The sequence below is a fragment of the Pteropus vampyrus genome, unplaced genomic scaffold (genome assembly GCF_000151845.1).
Source record: "Pteropus vampyrus isolate Shadow unplaced genomic scaffold, Pvam_2.0 Scaffold66, whole genome shotgun sequence".
In the NCBI taxonomy this organism is placed as follows: Eukaryota; Metazoa; Chordata; class Mammalia; order Chiroptera; family Pteropodidae; genus Pteropus; species Pteropus vampyrus.
The window spans coordinates 2,304,583-2,319,633 of NW_011888847.1; the positions used below are offsets into that span (position 1 = coordinate 2,304,583).

The following is a 15,051-nucleotide window of genomic DNA, read 5'->3' on the forward strand; positions in this document are numbered from 1 at the left end:
CAATCAATGGAGAAAGGAATAACAAACAGAGATCTCCACTAAAGCCAGCCTGATTTTCTCAAATGGTATTGGGGATGAGTAGTAACACTGCACTGGAAAGTAGGAAACACCCTTTACAAAAGAGTACCAGTAATAAGTAATGTGCATTCTTTTGGATAGCAATACTATTTATAGGATAACCAATAGAAATAGATTATGTGATGCCATATAACATGAACAATTCTAGTGCAGCTGAGCTAAGAAGATTAATTTCCAAAATAGAATAAAAAAGAGAAGAGAAAAAGCAGTGGTAGGAGCAGTGGGTATTTCATTGTTATAAAAATTTTCTACTTGTTAATAAAAAAGTAGCACTCTGATATGAATTCAACTCTTACATATCAATCTCTTATGAATTCAACTCTTTCCTTATGTATCAGTCTCTTCTCAGGTTGGCAAATGTAGGTATGTGTGGTTAGGGCGGAGTACTGGTTTTAAATATGAATATAATGATAAGGGAAATAAGAATTCTCACTAAAATCCAAAACAAAATTAGTAAAACAAGTGGAGCTAGGCCTCAAGAATACTGGAACTGAGAGCCTAGTCCAGTTCCATGGTTGCCCTAGGGAACCAAACAGCAGGAGTATTTTAACTGAAACCTGTATTTGTAGAATACTTCTTAATATCTTGTAGCATACTAGAATTCCAGGGAACGTGATTTATGAACTGCTGGAATAGGGACTAAAGCATTAAACATCTCTATATTATTACGTGTTGTCACAGAATCTTAAAAGCATCAAGAGAAAGGCAGTTACTTACCTACAAGGGAGCTCCTATAACACTGTCAGCTGATTTCTCAACAGAAACTTTGCAGGCCAGAAGGGACTGGCATGAAATATTCAAAGTGATGAAAAGCAAGGACCTACAACCAAGGCTATTATTTAAAATTGAAGGAGAAATAAAAAGCTTCCCAGACAAGAAAAAGCTGAAGGTGTTCATCACCACCAAACCAGTATTTCAAGAAATGTTAAAGGCACTTTATGAAGAAGGGGAAAAAAAAAGAACATAAGTATGAATAATAAAATGGCAATCCCTATGAAACATATGTATGAATAATCACTTTAAATATAAATGGATTAAATACTCCAATCAAAAGATGTAAGGTAGCTGAATAAATAAGAAAGTAAGACCCATGCATATGCTGTCTACAAAAGACCCACTTCAAATCAAAAGACACACTGGGACTGAAAGTAAAGGGATAGAAAAGATACTCCATGCAAATAAAAATGAAAAAAAAAAAAGAAAAGCTGGGGTAGCAATACTTACACCAAACAAAATAGATTTTAAAACAAAGACTATTATTAAAAGACAAATGAGGACATTTCATAATGATAAAGAGATCCATCGAACAAGAGGATATAGCTGTTGTAAACATTTATGAACCCAACACAGGAGCACCTAAATATATAAAGTGAAGATTGACCAACATAAAGGGAGAGGTTGACAGTATAGTCACAGTAAGAGACTTTAAGACCCCATTGACATCAATGCATAAAATCTTCCACACAGAAAATCAGCAAGGAAACAATGTTCTTAAATGACACATGAGACCAAATGGATTTCATTGATGTTTTCAGAGCATTTCACCCCAAAACAGAATATACATTCTAAATTTTCAGGTGCACAGACCACATGTTAGGCCACAAAAGAAGTCTCAAGAAATTTAAGAAGACTGAAATCATATCAAGCATCTTCTTCAATCACAATGGTATGAAGCTAGAAATCAATTACAAGAAAAAACTGAAAAACACATAAACATTGAGGCTAAATAACATGCTACTAACAATAAATGTGTTAACGAGATCAAGGAAGAAATCAAAAGATACCTCGAAGACAAATGAAAATGAAAACACAACAACCCCAAATCTATGGGACATAGCAAAAGCAGTCCTAAGAAGGAAATTCATAGCAATACAGGCATACCACAAGAAACAAGAAAAATCTCAAATAAACAATCTAACCTTACACTTAAAAGAACTAGAAAAAGCACACAGTGAGAAAGAAGGAGGGAAATAACAAAAGATCAGAACAGAAATAAATGGAGGCTAAAGAAACAGTCCAAAGATCAATGAAACCAAGAGCTGGTTCTTTGATAAGATAAACAAAATGGACAAACTTTAACCAGATTCATCAAGGAAAAAAATCAGAAAAAGGAGAAATGACAACCAACACCACAGAAATACAAAGGATTATAAGAAAATACCATGAACAATTATTTGTTAATGGACTGGATAATCTGTAGAAAATGGATAAATTCCTAGAAACATATAATCTCCCAAGGCTGAGTCAAGAAGAAACAGAAAATCTGAACAGACTAATAACTACGAATGAAATAGAATTAGAATTCAAAGTCCCCCAAAAAACAAAAGTCCCGGATCGAACGGCTTCACAGGTGAATTTTACCAAACAAGGAAGAATTAACACCTATCTTCCTCAAACTATTCCAAAAAACTCAAGAGGAGGGAAGGCTCTCAAGCTCATTTTACAAGGTCACCATTACCTTGATTCCAAAACCAAACACATTACAAAAGAAGAAAATTATAGACTGATATCCCTGATGAACACAGATGTAAAAATCCTCAACAAAATATTAGCAAACTGAATTCAGCAATATGTTAAAAAGATCATACCATGATCAAGTGGGATTTTTCCTAGGATGCAAATTTGGTTCAATATCCACAAATTAAATAATATGATATACCACACAAAAAAATGAAGGATAAAAATCCTATGACTCTATCAATAGATGCAGAAAAAGAGTTTGACAAAATTCATCATCCATTTATGGAAAACTCTCAGCAAAGTGAGAATAGAGGGAACATATCTCTACATAATAAAGTCCATATATGATAAACCCACAGCTAACATCATACTCAATGGTGAAAAGCTTAAAGTGTTTTCCTTAAAATCAGGAACAAGACAAGGATGTTCACTTTCACCACTTTCAGACCAAAAAAAGAAAGAAAGGAGAGGAAAGGAGAGGGGAGGGGAGGGGAGGGGAGGGCAGGGGAGGGGAGGGGAGGAGAGGAGAAATAAAAGGCATCCAAACTGGAAGAAGTTAAACTGTCAATATTTGCAGATGACATGCTACTATATATAGAGAACCCTAAAGATTCCACCAAAAGGCTATTAGAACTGATTAAATGAATTCAGGAGAGTAGCAGGCTACAAAATTAATATCCAGAAATCAGCTGCAATTTAATACACCAATAATGAACTATCAGAAAGAGAAATTAATAATCCCACTTACAATTACATCAAAAAAATAAAATTCCTTATGCTGTACTTTATATTTCCATGATTGTTTTCTAACTACCCATTTGTAATTCTTCATCCCTTCACTTTTTCACCCAGCCCCCCAACACCCCTCCCATCTGGCAACCATCAGTTTGTTCTCTGTATGAGTCTGTTTCTGTCTCATTTGTTCACATATTTTGTTCTTTAGATTCCACATGTAAGTGAGATTATATGGTATTTGTCTTTCTCTGTCTGACTTATTTCACTTAGCATAATATCTTACAGGTTCATCCATGTTGTCGTAAATGGTAAGATTTCATTCTTTTTTATGGCCAAGTAATATATATACAGTGGGTACTAGACTAATCAGGGGGATCACTTCATAAATTATATAAATGTCTAATCACTGTGCTGTATACCTGAAACTAATATAAAGTAACAATGAATGTCAATTGTGATTAAAAAATTTTAAAAATAAAAAGAAGGAAACATAAACCCTCGCTGAAGGAAGACACCTTCATTCTTGGCTTCAAAGAATACTCACACATAGTTTTAAAGATAATAAGCAGAAGGCACAGTGAACTATAGCATACAGAAGACATCATGAGTGAAAACAAGAGTCCATAGGAAATAAAAGTATCAGTAGTCAAATTCTTTCCAATGAGAAAATCCTAGGCCTAGATGGCTTTATTGGTGACTTCTATCATTTAAGGAAAAACAAAAAATTCCAATCTTACACAAGCTTTTTCAGAGATTAGAGAGAGAAACGTTCCCTAACTTATTTTATTAGGCTAATAAAACCTAATACCAAAGCTTAGCAAGGACACAATGAGAAGAAAGGATATAGGGCCAATGGATATAAATATAACTTTCAAAAATAAAATGTTAGCAAGCTGACTCCAACAGTATATATAAATGATCAAGTCAGATATAGCCTAGGAATACAAGGTTGCGTTAATATTAGAAAATCAATTAGTGTGATTTTAACATACTGATAGTTACAGAACAAAAAATATGATAAGCATTTCATAAAACTCAACATCCATTTGTGATGAAAATTTTTAGCAAAGTAGAGGTTTATTTATTTAAAAGTAAACTTTGCTTAACTTGATAAAGAGCATTTCCAAAAAATGACAGCTAACTTCATCCTTGATAAAATGCTGAGATTGCAATGAGACAAGAATGCTTATCATCACCAATTCTATTCTACATTGTGATAGAGGTCCTAGTCAGCAGAATAAGGCAAGTTAAGAAATAAAAGGCAACCCTGCCATGCCCTAGTGCCAACCTGGTCACCCAGCTCAGCCATGACTAAAGTGGTCCTTACCTTCGACAGCTATGGGAAACCATGACTCTCCAAGTTCTACCAGCCTTACAGTGAAGATACGTAACAGCAAATCATCAGGGAGACATTCTACTTGGTATTTGAGAAATGAAAATGTAATTTCCTAGAAGGGGGATTATTAATTGGAGGTTCTGATAACAAACTGATTCACAGACATTATGCAATGTTATATTTTGTTTTCTGTGTGGATTCTTCAGAAAGTGAACTGGGCATTTCAGATCTAATTCAAGTATTTGTGGAAACATTAGACAATTGTTTTGAAAATGTCTGTGTACTGGATTTAATTTTCCACGTAGATAAGGTTCACAATATTCTTGCAGAAATGGTAATGGCCCCAGGGAATGGTATTGAAGACCAACATGAATGAGATTGTTACACAGACTGATGCACAAAATTAACTGGAGAAATCTGAAGCTGGCTTAGCGGGAGCTCCAGCCCGAGCTGTATCAGCTGTAAAGAATATGAATCTTCCTGGGATTCCAAGAAATATTAACTTTGGTAACATCAGTATAAAAGTGCCAAATCTGCCCTTTTTTAAATAAAAAATTTAAAAAGTCACTCCAAAGCAAAATCCAGGGGAAAAGTCATCTTCTAAGTTTACTATGCAGTTGTGTACTAAAAATAGAGAAGTGTCTTAACTTTTGCTCTTGGATTTAAGTCAAAGCATTGTACAGAAGTTGTGTAAAATCAGTATGGCAGTTCAGTGTTGCTTTTCTTGCTCAGTGATTTTGAAGAAAATTGAGTAGTTCCAGTGTGATTTTTTCTTTCTTTTCTAAACTTCATTCCTGTGATTACATAAGGCATACCTCTATGTATTGGTTACAACAGTATTTCAAAAAGTGACATTTCTTTAAATTATGTACAATCCAAAATGTTGATGTTTCATATGGATCACAGGTGCAGCATTCCTTAATTCTGTTATTTGTCACAACTGTTATTTAAAGAACCAAGTATGTGTTGCATGAACACATCATGACCCTCTCTCTTAGTTTAAATAAACTCCGGGGTTGGGGGGAGGAGGAGGAGAAAATAAGGCACTGACTAACTTTATCTCTATAGATTAGAAAGAAACAGTTATCATTATTCCTGGATGAAATAACTGTATATTTCAAAAAAAAAAAAAATCCAAAACGATCTACCAAAAAAATGATTAGAATTAATAAGAATTTGGAAAGGTGGGTAGATACAAATCGCTATGTAAAATAATCTATTGTGGCCTCATAAGTCAGCAACAAACAGAAAATGAAATGTAAAAAATATAAACCATTTGCAATAGCATCAATGCTATTAAGTACCTAGGACAAATCTAAGAAAAGATCTGCAAATCTCTACAGGAATTTAAAAAAAAAAAAAAAAAGCATGACCTGTAAGGGAAAAGAATTATATATTACATTAAAAGTAAGAACTACTCTATTCATCAAAAACACAGGATAGGAAACAAAATTCTCAACACATAAAATTAAGAGACTAAAAGACTAATATCCAGAAAGTATAAAGAACTCTAAAAATCAGTAAGAAAAGAACAGATAACCAAGTAGAAAAATGGGTAAAAGACTTTAATAGGCACTTCACAAGAAGAAATCCAAATATAAAAAGAGGCTCACTTTCCTTAATAAAACTATAAGAGGCACCATTCTCCTGACCAAAATATTTTAAGTTTGTCAATATCAAGTGATGGTGAGAATGTGAAATACAAGAATGCTCATATCCTGTTGGGTGAATATACATTGGTTTAACCACTTCAGGAAACAGTTTGGTATTATCCAGTGAATTGGAAGATATGAATTTCCTATTATCCAGCAATTCTACTCCTAATTATAAACCTTGAGATACTGGTGCCGATGAACACCAAGAAAAATATGGTTATAGCTGAGTTTTTCAATATTTTGAAACAGCAGAATACACGTTATGGTGTATTTATATGGTGGAATAGTGTGTATAGAATTGATTGGAGAAATGAAAACATCACACACACACATCACATGGATGAATAGCACAAAAATAAGTCAAACGCAAAAGACATATGTCTGTATATATGTGTGCAAAAGAGGCAAAAGTAAACTATGTCATTTAGGGATACATACATAAATGGTAAACTTTAGAGAGAAAGAAAAAGTATTATTACCAAAATAAGAATATGGTTGCTTCTGGGGAATTGGATAGGATAGAGACAGGTGGGGTTTGACTGGAAAGGGGCACATAGCAGGCCTGTGGTATACTGGCAACGTTCTATTTCTTAATCTAGGTGGTTGAATATGCCTTTTAATTTCCCACTGAACTGTACCTTTACATTTTATTCACTGTTCTATACATCTTAGATTTTCTCATAAAAAGAGGAATTAAGAAGCAAAAATGAAATGTACATGAGAGAGAACAAAGAGCAGAAAATAGTATTTGCTGTAGGCGTCTTCAGTGAAACCCAAATAACAGTCCATCTCTATACTAGACTATTATTTCTCTAATTATATTATCTTTATTACTGTAACATATTATATCTTAAGACAATTTCTAATTCAATTACAGGAAAAATACTCCTTTGCCAAGTTTTTTTTCTACTTTACTCCATATGGTTACTATATACACAAAGAGCCATTCCAAGAGAGAAAGTCATAAACATTTGGTACAGCAAATCCAGCTAAATGTTTCACTAAAAGAAAACATGAAACATTCGATTACATAGTGGTAGATTTACTTCAAATGTTATGAAATTAAACTATATGTTAAATAGTTACTTAATTCAATAAAATATTTAAGAACATAATTCTCCTTGATGTGACATTATTCTGCCATGATATCTATTCATACTAAGATGTTATTCTTTATGAAAGAATCTAAGTTCTTGCCCTGTTCTGCATCTTACTAGCTATGTAAGGCAACTTGGATTTCACTTTCTTATTTAATAGTATGAAAGAAGAACTTTAGTTTCTTTAGTTTGGATGTAATTTTTGAATTTCATCTATTTAACTAACCCTAGTCCCTTCAGTTGAAATAAAGCTAATGGGGAAAAATTTTATTTGATTTTAAAGAGTTTTCATTTGTATCTAGAAGCTATGAGAACTTATGTTCTTGGCTTTACAGTTATCATGTGGTATTTTTAGGACCAACTGTACCTTGAGTACAGTTGGATGTGTACGGGAAACACACTTTTGGTCCACACATTCCACCCACTTTTCAGTCCACTAATAGCCTAAAATCTCAAGTTGGCTATTCCTCATCACACCTCAAATTCACTATACCTATAATTAACTTAACATTTCTCCCCAAATTGGGATGTGAGTACCGCATTTCTATGGAATTTCTTAGAAATTTATTTTTACTCTTCTTCCACTTAACACCATTATATTTAGTATTACCTAGTTCAACAGTTTCTTTTTCCAGCATGGCTCTCAAATTTACCTTCTCTTTGCACTTTCACTGCCAGTAACCTTGTCCAGATTTCTATTGCCGCATTCCTAGATTTCTACAACACCTTAATCTCTCCTCTCTTCCTAGACTCATAATACCACCAGACTCATTTCCTTTCAGGAATATTCAACAGCCACATAGGGCATCTTGTGTCTGATTTTCACTCACTGCTATCCATAATTAGGCCCCATTTTATCCAAAGTTAATTCTCCTTACTCTGAAACACCTCCACCACTTTGTCCTTCACCATTCAATTATATTTTTAATGTCTACATTAAGTTCTAATTTCTCTAAAAAGATTTACTACCTATATCACAATTTGTTCTTTTCTTCTCAGATTGTTTCAGGCATGTAATTTTTCTCTCTACAACAGTACACCAAGGGGAGGGATAGAAATTTACATCTAGATTTTTTTAGGAAAAGATAAAAAGGTGTTAGAGCCAAGGTGCTCTATTCTATTCTGGTGCTTGGTCTTGGCTCAAGTAACTAAATAAATCAACAGCTGGTCTGCGAATTGGCTAGTGAAGTATGACTCACCATTCTGCCAAATGGACTAAACAGTCAGCTGCAACTTCTATGAGATTCTGTTTAAACCACAGGGCATGTATTCTACTTAAGTAACTATTTGAAAACTTGATCAGAGAATTTCAGTAAAAGAATCTGATTGCTAATTTGGACAATGTACCCAGTGGTATAGAGAACAAAACCCAAAATTTTCTAGGCACTAGTCATATTATTGGCAAACAAACATTCAATAATAATTGTCATTAAACTTACATCTAACAACAAAAGAGATCAGGTGATAGGAATGAAGCTAATTTTCCTTATTCTACCCATTCTTAACTCTTTTCTCTTAAATGCTAGAGAAATTTCATAAAAGCAAAACCACCAAGCTACAGCTATAATAATTTCTTTCAATGAGAAAGTCACGGTAAAATTTTCACATATCAAAAGGATAGGGATTCACAGGGTGTACTCTCTCCTGTCTTTACCATATAATCAAGCAATTCTTCATTAAAACAAAATCTAATCTTTTCTTGAGAAAAGCCACTATATTTCCTTCTAATTCCACTCTTGTAACTATTTTCCAAATTTGACACCAAAATAATGTTTTTCATAACTTAATTTAGTAATTTATACTTCAGAAACTATGATTAGGAGAAAGGGTGAATTACTTACTATAAAAACAAGTTCCTAATGTAAATGATTATTTTTATCACTTTAACTTTTCTTAAATTTTCTTATAAAATGGTATGAAATTATAAGGTTTCTATTTGGTGGTAGTGGTGGTGAAATTACAATAGAATAAGACACTATTTGTATTGAAAATACTTGAAGAAAACAAAATCTGACAAAATCTTACACAGCATCTACTGACAAATCAAAGATAAATAAAACATTGTACATTTTATATATATAATGGAATATATTCAGCCAATTCCAACACATGCTAAGATATGGATGTACCTTGAACTGGCTGTCACAGGCTAGTAAGTAATAGCTGAACAGCATTCTAGTCTATAGTAGGAACTTGGTATTTGATGATCAAATACCTTTTCATATAAAAGAAGTTATAAATATGAGGTTATTAGTTTTAATTTTTACTCAAGCAGGTATTTTTATTTTTCTGCAATAATCATGTATTATTTTTGTACATTTATAGTTTTGTAATTTAAAAACCACCACTCATGCCCCATCAAAAAAAAAAAAAGGGTAGCAACTGAGGTAGCAACCATTACCTCATAGAAGTATCAGAGACAAATTATGGAGAGGGTATATGGCCTCGGTGAATTAATAATCCATTAATTATACTTTCTAAAGTTTTAAAGACCAGAAACTCTTAAAAAAGTCTCACAAACTGTTTCCATTATTTTTGTCTCTAGCTCTTCCTAAACTTAAGTAGTGTGTTTTAGCCTTTTAACAAATATTTATTACACGCTGATAAGACCCTAAAACCTGTGTGGGATACTGGAATTTATTAACTAGAAAACTGTAGGACATGGTTTTAAAATGTTTTATCCTCACATTCCTGTTTTCAATTTGTTTTAGAAAGTGTCTCTGGTATCTGAACTAGATTATGAGCTTTACCAGTACCCTACTCTGGTAACAGGCATCAGAACACTTGTGGAGAACGCTGAAAGAAAAGATTTTAATTTTTTAAAAGGTGGGCTAGATGGCTTTCTTAATTTAGACTTGTTATTCAAATAATTGGTGTCTAACTTTTGCTTGAAAGAATGTAGTTATATTTTTTAAATCCCTGAATTTCACTTGATATTTACTCATCCCTTACAATAGTTATTCTGTATTACAAAATAATTTAGGCAAAAATAGGAATCCAGTGGGCAAAGAGACCTTTGACCCATGTAATTATTTCTCAATGAATGCACTTTAAAATAATAAAACTTCTCCAATGATGATTCATCATACCATTTTTAAACATTGTAAGACTGAAGCTAAAGTGAAACTAACTACTGTGAAAGCTGGTTATAAATTCACCCAGCTCATCACCATAAGGGAGACCAATTCTCATGGCCTTAGACTTAAAAAAAAAAAAAAAAGGATTATAGAAAAAGTGACTTCTAAGAATACAGAAAGGACATAGTTGCTAGGACATAGCATCTACAGCTTTATAATATTCTCAAAGGGGTCAAGCCTATTAAAGATCCACACCAGTTCCTCCAGGTATTAATTACATTACCTCACTAGATTCCCAGACTCCAGTTGGGTTTCCTTTAATCTATCCTCCACAGTGTCACCAGGGAGTGCAACATAAATGTGTTAGAAAATATAAATCTTTTTTCAAAAATTTTTGGTGTTCTTTACCCCGTGAGAGATTAAAATATAAATTCTTTCAAGTAGCATATAGGGCCAATAAGAATCTGGACCCTGCCTAACTATTAAATTTTATCGTTTCCTTTTCCTTCCTTCATTCTTTCTAAGTTCTAACCTTCTAACATTCAACTACTTAAGACTTTCCTGAACACACCAGGCTTACATCTGTATGCTTTTTCACAATACTGCTGTTCCTATTACCTAGAATGCCCTCCCTCTACTTATACTATACCTGGCCAAGTACTATACTCATTCATCAAGTCTCAGTTCAACTGCCATCTTCTCTGTCAAGTTCTCTAAGACTCCTCCAGGCCTACTGAAGAAATGCTCCTTCTACAGTGGTGCATTGGTAAACTAGCTCTCAGAAGTGGGGAAAAAAAGCCCTGATACAGTCAGTTCTGTTCTAACATTTGTTTTGAAAACTCAAATTTGTTTCAATATGCTTGTTACATTAGGGAACAACATGAGCACAACATGAATCCCATTTGCTTATGTGCCATTAAACTTTAGATGAATGCAGAAAACTGTACCCAGCTGCACTGAGCCTGACTATGAATACACAGCACACACATACCTCAAACATTTCTCAGCTACCTCAGTTCACCCATCAGAAGCCACACCCATCCACATCTGGTATTTTTTTCCCTCAGATTTCAGGCACCCTCTTTCTACTTCACAATAGCTCACAAGTGACAACCTCTCCCAGGCCCACTTCCACAGGCAAACTGAGTCTTTTTCAAGGCAAAATACCATATTTATTAAATTTCTATTCTTCTTAACCATTTTAACATGTAAAGTGTGCAACTATTTTTGTTAGGTTTCTACCTTTTTAAAAAATGTGTTACTGAATAAATTTTTGAGTATTGTGCCCAATCCCATTTTTCCCTAAGCTTCGTGATTTTTAGGAATGCACATGTTATAGCAGAACCAACTGTATGTAGCTTTTGCTGATTTCTGTGGTGTTTGTACCACCACAGATGATTTCAAATAGACTATCTAGTCTGGCCTGGCTCCAACACACCATCCTCGCAGTACTCTGTCCATATCTTTATTACATCCAGAGTACATAAAATACTCTCAAAACTCAAAATACAGACCCCAATTAAAAAACAGATGAAAGACCTGAATGAAGAGTTCATCAAAGAGAATAGATGGAAGGCAACTGACTACATGAAAAGATGTTCAGTATTTTTAGTCATTATGGAAATCCAAATTAAAAGCATAATGATATTGACCAGCTAAATTTTTTATTAAAAATGATAATGCCAAATGCTGGTGAAGATGCAGAACTAACTCTCATACACTGCTAATAGGGATGCAAAATGGGAAAGCCATTCTGAAAAAGTTTAGCAGTTTCTTGTAAAGTTAAATATACACTTACCATATGACCCAGCAATTCCACTCCTGGGTATTTATCCTGTAGAAATGAAAACTTGTGTTCACAGAAAAACTTGGACATAAATGTTTATAACAGTTCTATTCATAATTGTCCAAATCAGGAAATAACCCAAATGTCTTTCAACAGGTGATTAGATAAATTGTAGTGCTGTTTATCAATGGAATACTACTGAGCAATAAAATGAATGAACTATTGACACATGCAACAGCTTGAATGAATTTCAAAAGCATTACGCTGAGTGAAAGAAACCAGTCTAAAAAGGTTACATGCTGTATGATTCCATTTATATGACATCAGTGGTTGTCAGGGGTTAAGATGGGATAGCCAGGGATTAGTAGTATTATATAAAGGGATAGCACAAGGGAGTTTTGGGGATTATGAAACAGTTTTGAATTCCAATTGTGGTGCTGGTTACTTGGATCTACACATGAGTTAAAATGTATAGAGCTATACATCCTTCCCCCCAAAAGTCAATTTCACTGTATGTTAATTTTTTAAAGCTTTAAAAAAGACATAGCATAAACTATTTTAGAACTTTTTAATTCTTTACAAATTAAAGCTCAAAAGCAATGTTTTAGTTATGTGTACATCAGTGAAATGGGAGTATGCAGAGACAAGCTAGCTAAACAATTACTGAGTGCTTAAATATTCCAAGCCCTAAGTAAGGGTCACACAAGAGATCAAAATGGTATACATTCTCACAGTTGGCTGAGGAGACAACACAGATCCATGAGATAGACACCCGAACTATAAATAAGAAAGTGCTATGTAGAGCAATTGAAGAATAACATCTAAACAGACAGCAAAACAATCCTTGACAAGTCTCCCATGAAAGTTAAATGGTAACTCAGAAAAGAAAATAAATTCGTCTGATGTAGAGAGGCACTGGGATACAGTGAAAAGAAGGGTATGTTGTAGTGTAAAGACCTATCTCAGCTCTGCCACTAAAAACTCTTGGGTTAAGTCCCAACTGCTCTACAGTGCATAGTTAGTAGGCATAGTACCTGACATAAAAAGGAAATTTGTTTATTTACTCTGATTTGGATTTGGCTAAGCAAGGAAGGAGGGGCAGGAGGGGCTCCTAGAAGGGACTCACTCAGGATTTATTCAAGTGAGGACTATAACAAGCTCACTCATTAAATTCAATACCGCCTTCTCATACCATATGAAAGGATAGTGAATTCCAATTGTGGTGCTGGTGACTTGGATCTACACATGAGTTAAAATGTGTAGATTTTCTTTTGAGAAGCTGGCCACTCTCCTTGCCTCTTCCAGAGCACAACCTCTTACATCAAGGGCCTCACTGTCCTGAGCCCAACTGCATTGCCGCCTCACAGTCCCAGGGACCCCCTACGATTCAGCTGTCTGGCTTAGTTTCAGTCTGGTTCTGCATCTCAGTAAAGTCATCTAAAAAAAGGGAATCGAATCAGGTCATTTACAACATCACAATATACGAATATAAGAATTAGGAATATTAACCATAGAACACAAACCTTACTAAGTTGTCATCTATGAGTAAAAGCAGCTTATTAAATTTATTATCTGGACTTGTTTGTTCTACAAGAAATATCAAATGAGAAATGCCAAATTGGAAAAGCAAACACTACTGAATTATCTAAAAAAATGATTCTTACCTTAGTCTCAAAATATTAAAACACAAACAATGCAAAGATTTGTCACAGTTCTTCACTAGATTGAGTTAATTTTTATGATTTAAAACAATATTTTTATAAATCAAGTAGTGTTAGCACCTCTGCAACACCAAGTGCAGTAGAGTTCCCAGCAAAGTCTGCATGCAGCAAAAAAAAAGTCAACAGTGCCTTACCTTCTAGACCTCAAATCCTGAAGAAAACAAATCATCTTACAGTTACTGATAACAGTGAATGAAACTGTGTGCTAGCCATTGTGCTAGTCACTTTACATGGATTACCTTACTTAGTTCTCACAACAATCCTATGAGGTAGCTAGTTATTATCACAATTGTAATGATGAGAAAATTGAGGCTCAGGAAGTTGAGAAAATTGCCCACAGCTATAGAGCACTTCACAAAGTCTAAAAATAAGGTAATCATAAAAGAATGTACCAATGTCTCAAGCCTTCAGGAAAACTTTCTGAACAGCAGACCCAGTTATTCACATCTCTTTGGCAAACATAGCCCCATAATGAAGATGTGGGCTATCAAACTATCATGACTTGATATTATTTTTTAATATAAATTAAGAAATTAGCTTTGTTTTCCATATAAGTCTTCAGTAAATTTGCTTAGCATGAAATCAGTTCCCCTGACAGAGGAACAGACATCAGACTATTCAAGTTAAGGTCATTCTCTGAGGTCTGGCATGAATGGCACCTCCCTAGAGAACATGTCTATTTCTTTGTTCATTAACCACAACATTCCTTTGTCTCTTCTTTCGAATATTAACTTTCTCCACTGGATTTCTAATATGTTCTATATATAGCAATAAATGTGAAGCTGAGTCACCAAAATGAGTTCCTGAAGAGCACCAGGTCCATATGCTTAACATGCCTGAGACAGAGACAGCAAATATATTTTATTGAGAACACTAAAGATTTCCATTCTTTAACATAAGGACATCTACATCTGCAAGGAGGTGGGCAGTAACAGTGGCTGAGAAAGTAAGACTAAAACTTCTTTAAAAAAAAAAAAACAGCTTTGAAAAAAAAGGAAAGAAAGCAGTATTAAATCCTTTCAAATGTACAAAAAAGTATTTGATAGAAACCTACAATTTCAAACTATGAAACATGGGAGACTGCCTTAGTTTGGAAAAAGTTTAGA

At 33.9% G+C, this 15,051-nt stretch overlaps 1 protein-coding gene and 1 pseudogene across 5 annotated transcripts in view; one reads left to right on the forward strand and one right to left on the reverse strand.

Annotated features, from left to right (window-relative positions):
* Positions 1-15,051, reverse strand: part of SOCS5 (suppressor of cytokine signaling 5) — a 50,981-nt gene that overhangs the window by 21,800 nt on the left and 14,130 nt on the right. Inside the window, exons 1-2 of one of the 5 annotated variants that reach the window (XM_011361325.2) lie at positions 13,417-13,746; positions 12,237-12,272 (exon numbers count right to left, since the gene is read on the reverse strand). The exons of 2 other annotated variants lie outside the window; for them this stretch is intronic. The gene's annotated coding sequence lies outside the window, so the exon portion shown is untranslated. Of the gene's footprint in view, positions 1-6,414; positions 6,432-12,236; positions 12,273-13,416; positions 13,747-15,051 lie in introns of those variants that run through there. 2 more of the 5 variants (XM_023531284.1, XM_023531283.1) reach the window with 2 other exon arrangements.
* Positions 4,214-5,453, forward strand: LOC105292916 (annotated as a pseudogene).